Consider the following 8,349-nt stretch of genomic DNA (forward strand, 5'->3'; position numbering starts at 1 on the left):
AAGAATAATGGGAATAGATGAAAAAGAAGATTCCAGGCTCCAAGGTCCAGAAAATATTTTCCAGAAAATCATAGAAGAAAATTTTCCCAACATAAAGAAAGAGATGTCCATTAATATACAAAGGCCTACAGAACACCAAGTAGACTAGATCAGAAAAGAAACTCCTCACATCATATAACAGCCAAATCACTAAATCTACAGAACAAAGAAAAAAAATTAAACACATCAAGGGAAAAAGGTCAAGTAACATATAAAGGTAGACCTATCAGAATCACACCAGACTTCTTAACTCTTCTTTGAAAGTCTGGTAGAATTATGTGCTAAACTCATCTGTCTCTGGGCTCCTTTCTGGTTGGGAGACTTTTAATGATTGCTTCTATTTTACTTGGGGTTATAGGTCTATTTAAATTGTTTATCTACTTTTGATTTAACTTTGGTAAGTGGTAACTATGAGAAATTATTCATTTCTTTGTCAAAGTGTAAGGTTGTAAAGTATGACCTTATGATTTTTTAAATTTCCTTGGTATCTGTCATTATGTCTCCCTTTTCATTTCATTTGTTAATTTGACTATTCTCTCAGTGCTTTTTAGTTATTTTAGACAAGAGTTTGTCTATCTGTTGATTTTCTCAAAGAACCAACTCTTTGTTTCATCTTACTGCTCTTTGTTTCTATTTTATTGATTTCAGCTCTGAGTTTTAAGTTGTTAGTTTTTTTTTTTTTAATGTAGGCACTTGGTAGTATGAACTTTCCTCTTAACATAGCTTTCATTTTGTCCAATAAGTTTGGGTATGTATATTCATTTTCATTGAATTCTATGAATTCTTTAATTTTGTTCTTCATCTCTGTCTTGACTTACTTTTCACTCAGTAGAGAGTTGTGCAGTTTCAACGACTGCTTAGGCTTTCTGTTTCTGTTGATGATATACTGTTAATGATATTCTTGGTGACCTGATAGGATGCAGGGAGTTATTTCAGTTTCCTTGTATCAGTTGAGATTTGCTTTGTGTTTATGTATGTGGTCAGTTTTGGAGAAAATTGCATGAGATGTGATATATTTTTGTATTTGAGTGAAATGGTCTCTAAATAACTGTTAGGTCCATTCGGCTTATAAAAGTTGTTTTTTGTCTTGATGATTTTTCTGTTGGTGATAGTGGGGTGTTGAAGTCTCCCACTATCAGTGTGTGGGAGTCAATATATGATTAAAGTTGTAGTAGTGTTTCTTTTACAAAATTGGGTGACCTTGTGTTTGGGACATAGATGTATACCAGATATGTAGGTGTCTCATCAACTTAACTGCCTAACTGATATTCTTTTTTTTTTTTATTATTTTTCTTTTTAGTTACATTTTGTTAACTCTGTGTCCCAGCTGTATCCTGCTCCCTCATTCCCTCCCCAACCCCACACTCCCTCCCTGGTCTCCTCCCTGCCCCTTTCCAAGTCCCCTGATAGGGGAGGACCTCCTCCCCTTTCATCTGACCCTGTTTTATCAGGTATCTTCAGGGCTGGCTGCAAAGTCCTCCTCTGTGGCCTAACAGACTGCTCCTCTCCGGGGGGGGGGGGGTCAAACAGCCTGCCCTTGAGATCCTGTTAGAAATAGTCCGTGTTCCCCTTACTTTGGAAAACTACTTGGTTACTGAGCTACCACAGGCCACATCCGAGCAGAAGTTCTAGGTTATATCCATAGATGGTCCTTGGTTGAGTGTCAGTCTCAGAAAAGACCCTGTGCCCAGATATATTTGGTCCTTGTAGAGCTCCTATCCTTTCCATATCATACTAACTTCCCTTCTTTCATATGATTCCCTGCACTCTGCCGAGGGTTTGGTTATGAGTCTTAGTGTCTGCTTTGAAACACTGCTAGGTAGAGTCTTTCAGATGCCTTTTGTGGTAGACTCCTGTCATAAGTTCAAGGCACATCCCATTTGTCTTTCTAAATGAGGATTAATCACCTTCGCCTGTGTCCACTTTCTTGATTATCTTCTTTAGGTGTGTAGATTTCATTATGTTTATCATGTCTTGTAGGTCTATATAAGCGAGTATATACCAAGTTTGTCTTTCTTCTTCTGGGATACTTCACTCAGAATGATCTTTTCTAGATCCCACCACTTGCCTGCAAATTTCATGATTTCCTCCTTTTTGATTGTTGAGTAGTATTCCATTGTGTAAAAATTTCTAATGTAGACTGAAGAAAGTTTAGGAGGTCTTACTCCTAAACCAAGATCTGCAGGCAATCCTACAAAAAGAATTGCAATGGTGACAGTGGAAGAAATAGTTTTACTCAGAGCAAACCACATTAATTAGTTATTTAAAAGTAAATGGTCAGTCCTGGAAAAACATTCAAGTAACACCACACATGCTTTCCATGTCTTTTAAGATACTGCAATCACTAACACATCTTGTTGGCGTAAGGCTATGTAAGATATGTTAGGCACATGAATTCCCTTGAGTTGGATCAAGAAACACATCTTTTCTGCACTATTGTCGTCTTCTTTCTGTTTTTTTCTGCATTTTGATCTGCCCACTCCCACCCTTGTAACACTAACCAAAGGAAGATTACCATTTAGAGTTCTAAAGCAATTATTTCTTCAAACAAACAAACTCTAATGCCTTTAACTGCTATGAGAATAAACGCTGAAATCCTTATATCTTAGCATGTCCTACAAAATGTTGCTTCAGTCGACAGTCCTATCTAGCATCTGCTTTGTGGTCTCGTGAAAACAGCTGCCTCCAACTGCATTGTTTCAGCTTACATTCTCATTGTTTCTGGTATTTCTTTCTTTGTTCCTTTGTTTATTTCTTCTTTTTTCTTTTTCAGAAGCACACGTGCTTATTTGTTTAGTTTTTAGCTATCTGTTTCACATTTTAGCAGCAAAAACTGCAAACCTTAATATTTTCTTTAATAGGCGCATACAGTGTTGAACAGCTGACTCACATTGTTTGAATTCATTACTTATAATATCACTATATAGTATTATTCAAGAGAGCTGACAATTAAGAATGTACTCTTCTCTTTACGTTCAAGCTTATTATTTCTTCTTTAGGAAAGCCCTACATAAAAGAGCTCTCTCGTTTGGTCCTGGCGAGCATTGTCTTTTTAATAAAAAAGCCTCTATTACTAAAAGTAACAAAACAAAACAAAACAAAAAACCAGAAAGCCCTGCATAAACATAATCAATAGGACTTTTATTTTATTTTACTTTTTATATTTAAAATTATCTTTTTTCATTTTTGAGATTGTAATATAATTACATCACTTACTCCTTCCCTTCATCCCTTCAAGCTTTGCCATATTTTCTCCTTGTTGACCTTTTTCAAATGCATAACCACTTTTTTTTATTAACTGTTACTGACCAATTCTTCTAATTAATTACTTTAGAAACAATCATTTGTAGGTAGTCTCACTTTGATATAAATAATTCAATTGTTTTTGTTTCTTATAAGAAATTATTCTTTATTCTATATAAACTTTATGTTCTATTGATAATTAGCTGTACTAGTGATTTAGAATGGTGATACCAAATTCAAATATTTTAGAGTAGCAGACTGAATACTTTCTAAGATCTAGAATATTTTAAAAAGCATTAACATTCAAATTAAAACCAAATAAGACCTTTAAAAAAATCCTCATATTCTACTTAAACAGTCATAGAAATGACATGAGATATTTATGCCCACTGTGCATGGCTTTACAAGTAATCTTATATATTAATAATGTATTTCAAAATATACCATACATGTAGAGCATGTATGGTATCTTATTCTTTGTATGTTAATTTACCAAATAACTTTATATGTAATTCTCTCTCCATCAATTAAGATTAAGCTTGATAGAGAACATCAAACCTATGAACAATGGAAGCCACAACTATTGTATTCACAAGGTTAGCATAATAATTTTTGGGGTTGTACTTCAGGTTAAGCTCTCAGATTATTGGCAACCAGAACAAAAAGAGAAATGAGCCTCATTATTGAACTAGAAGGAGTGTTCAGTTCATTAGGGGATATTTTCTATAATTTAAAATTCTGAAATAAATCCCTTAAGCAGGGCTTTGTGTTCAGGACATGAATTATTTAATGGACAATATCTTCTAAATGTTGAATGAAATTATATGACAAGTGGAATGAAACCTGATTGCCGGACCAGCATGTCATTTAGTGTAGTGATTTGTTTGCAGTCAGAGGCCTTGTAATTTTGCTGGATGAGATCAAGTTCATGTGAGCATTTTTTCCAAAAGCATCATAAAAAAATGTGTGTGTGTGTGTGTGTGTGTGTGTGTGTGTGTGTGTGTACAAGTGTCTGTGGAGGCCAGATGGGGGTGTCAGATTTTCTAACCCTATAGTTATAGGTAGTTTTAAGTCACCTGATGTGGGTATGAAATGGCTGGGAAGTGAACTCCCTAACCCCAAGGTTTTGTTTTTAATCTATGTATAATGTTCCTATGTATATTTATGTGACACAACATGATGCTTTGATACACACACACATTAATACACACATACATATACATACTATATGCATTGATCATATCAGGGCTTAACATATTCATCACCTTAAGTTCTTATTTATCTACCAACTTATTTATCTACCGATTATCCATGTCATTCATCTTCCCATCTCCATGACAACATTTAATATATATGCCTTTCTCAGAGTAGGCATGCTAATTGGGGTAATTAAATTCTCATTATGGTTTTGATTAACAGTTTCCTAATGCATAGGTATAGTTAACATTTTTCATAAACGTATTGACCATTTGCATGTTTTCTTATAAAAATTGTGTATTTGCATTTTTGTTTTTATTCTTGCTATTTGAGATCATTATACTCTTTTAAATTTTTTATGTGCATTAGTGTGAAGGTGTTACATTCCTTGGAATCCACATTACAGACAGTTGTGAGCAGCCATGTGGGCGCTGGGAATTGAACCTGGCTCCTTTGGGAGAGAATTACAGTGCTCTTAACCACTGAGCCATCTCTCCAGGCCCAAGATCTTTATACTCTTAACTCTATCACTTATTGAATATCTACTTCCCTAGTATTTTCTCCATTCTGTATGTTGCTTCTTTACTGTGTTTCTGCCTAACACATCTTCGTTTCAATATATTTCTTTATCTTTCCTTTTTTTTTGTCTGGGCCTTTGAATTCTTATTTTAAAAAATCCCTGCTTATATCAAAGTCATAAAATATATTGGCTACATTTACTTCAAAGTCTTAAGTTTTATTTATTTTTTTAAATTTGTGTGTGTGTTGATTTTCTTATGTGAAATGAAATAGGTGTCACTTAACTATCCTATAATTTTCTGTCTGACTATTTTGTACCATGCTATATGCTGTTGTAAGCAGTGTAGTTCTGAGCATATTTGCCATTAGTGTGTGTGTGTGTGTGTGTGTGTGTGTGTGTGTGATATTTTTAGTTTTGTTCTTCTGGTTAGGCTTGACTTGGCTACTGTAAGTCATTTGTGGTTCTATAAGAATTTTAGTGCATTTTTTCCTAATTCTGTGATTAACGTATTGCTCTTGTTAGAGATAATATTGATACTATAGTTTGATTTAGATATTGTCATTATCTTAGTGTTATCAGTTTTCTAGTCTGTGATCATGGAATTTTTATTTTTTGTGTCATCTTCAATTTATTCATTAATGTTTTTACAGCTTTTGCCAAAAACTCTCACTTTTGATTAAATTTATTTTAAATTAAACAATTAAAATTATTTACTTGTTTTATTTATATCATTTTGTTTTATGTTGTCCCTTAGAATCCTGTTTGTAACTTAAATCAGTCCCACTGAAATCAGGGACAAGGCAAGGCTGCCCACTCTCTCCATATCTCTTCAACATAGTGCCGGAAGCTCTAGCTAGAGCAATAGGACAACTAATGGAGATCAAGGGGATACAAATCAGAAAGGAAGAGGTCAAAGATTCACTATTCGCAGGTGATAAGATAGTGTACATGAGTGACCTCAAAAATTCAACCAGAGAACTCCTTCAGCTGATAAACACCTTTAGCAAAGTGGCTGGATACAAAATTTGCTCAAAAAAAAAAAAAATCAGAAGCCCTCTTGTATACCCAAGACAAAAGGACTAAGAAAGAAATCAGAGAAACAACACCCTTCACAATAGCCACTAATAACATAAAGTACCTTGGGGTGACTCAAACCAAGCAGGTGAAAGACCTGTTTGAAAAAAATTCAAGTCTCTGAAGAAAGAAATTGAAGAAGATATCAGAAGATGGAAAGATCTCCCAAGTTCATGGATCAGTAGGATTAACATAGTGAAAATGGCCATTCTGCCAAAAGCAATATATAGATTCAATGCAATTCCCATCAAAATACCAACACAATTCTTTACAGACCTTGAAAGAAAGATTCTCTGCTTCATATGGAGAAACAAAAACCCCAGAATTTTCAAAAAGTTTCTGTACAACAACATATCATCTGACGGTATCTCCATTCCCGATCTCAAGTTCTATTACAGAGCAATAGTAATAAAAACTTCATGGTATTGGCATAGAAGCAGAAAGGTTGATCAATGGAACCAAACAGAAGACCCAGAAATAAACCCACACACCTATGAATACTCGATTTTTGAGAAAAAAGCCAAAACTATTCAATGGAAAAAAGACAGCATCTTCAACAAATGGTGCTCAGGTCCAGATGGATGTCTACATGCAGAAAAATGAAAATAGATCCATATTTATCACTCTGTACAAAACTAAAGTCTAAGTGGATCAAAGACCTCAACATAAAACCAGATACACTAAATCAGTTAGAAAAACAAGTGGGGAAGAGCCTAGAACTCATTGGCACAGGAGATAACTTCCTGAACATAACACCAACAGCACAGGCTCTAAGAGCAACAATCAATAAATGGGACCTCATGAAACTGAAAAGCTTCTGTAAAGCAAAGGACACTGTCATCAGAACAAAATGACAGCCTACAGATTGGGAAAGGATCTTCACCAACCCTCTTTCTGACAGGGGGCTGATATCCAGAATCTACAAAGAACTAAAGAAGTTAAAAAGCAACAAATCAAGCAGTCCAATTAAAAAATGGGGTGTGGAGCTAAAGAGAATTCTCTGTAGAAGAATATCTAATGGCAGAGAAACACTTAAAGAGATGCTCAACATCCTTAGCCATCAGAGAGATGAAATCAAAACGACCCTGAGATTTCACCTGATACACACCAGAATGGCTAATATAAAAAACTCAAGTGACAACACATGCTGGAGAGGTTGTGGACAAAGGGGAACCATCCTCTATTGCTGGTGGGAATGTAAACTTATACAACCACTTTGGAAATCAATCTGGTGCTTTCTCAGAAAATTAGGAATTGTGCTACCTCAAGATTCAGCTATACCACTCTTAGGCATATATCCAAAAGATGCTCAAGTACACAACAAGGACATTTGCTCAACCATGTTTGTAGCAGCTTTATTGATAATAGCCAGAACCTGGAAACAACCCAGATGTCCCTCAGTTGAGGAATGGATACAAAAATTGTGGTACTTTTACACAATGGAATACTACTCAGCAATTAAAAACAGGAAATCATGAATTTTGCAGGCAAATGGTTGGATATAGAAAAGACCATCCTGCATGAGGTATTCTAAAAACAAAAAGACACACATGTATATATTCACTTATAAGTGGGTACTAGACCTATTAGACAGGATAAACATACTAAAATCTGTACACCTAAAGAAGATAAACAAGAAAGAGGCCCAGGATAAGATGATCAATCCTCACTCAAAAGGCAAATTGGGATGGACATTGGAAGTAGGAGAAAATAAGTAGCAGGACAGGAGCCTATCACAGAGGGCCTCTAAAAGACTCTACCTACCATTGTATCAAAACAGATGCTGAGTCTCATAACCAAACCTTCGGCAGAGTACAGGGAATCATATGAAAGAAGGGGAGTTAGTATGACCTGGAGAGGACAGGAGCTCCACAAGGACCAAATATATCTGGGCACAGGGGTCTTTTATGAGATTGTTTCTCCAACCAAGGATTATGTCTGGGTATAACCTAGAACCCCTGCTCGGATGGCAGCTCAGTATCCAAGTGGGTACCCTAGTAAGGGGAACAGGGACTATTTCTGACATGAACTCAATGGCTGGCTCTTTGACACCCCCCCCCCCCCGAGGGAGGAACAGCCTTGCTAGGCCACAGAGGAGGATATTGCAACCAGTCCTGAAGATACCTGATAAGCTAGGGTCAGATGGAAGGGGAGGAGGACCTCTCCTAGCAGTGGACTTGGAAAGGGGCAGGGAGGAGATGAGGGAGGGAGGGTGGGATTAAGAGGGAATAAGGGAGGGGGCTGCAGCTGGTATTCAAAGTAAATAACCTGTGATT

This window comes from Psammomys obesus, unplaced genomic scaffold (assembly GCF_907164565.1).
Source record: "Psammomys obesus unplaced genomic scaffold, mPsaObe1.curated_primary_1811, whole genome shotgun sequence".
NCBI classification, from domain to species: domain Eukaryota; kingdom Metazoa; phylum Chordata; class Mammalia; order Rodentia; family Muridae; genus Psammomys; species Psammomys obesus.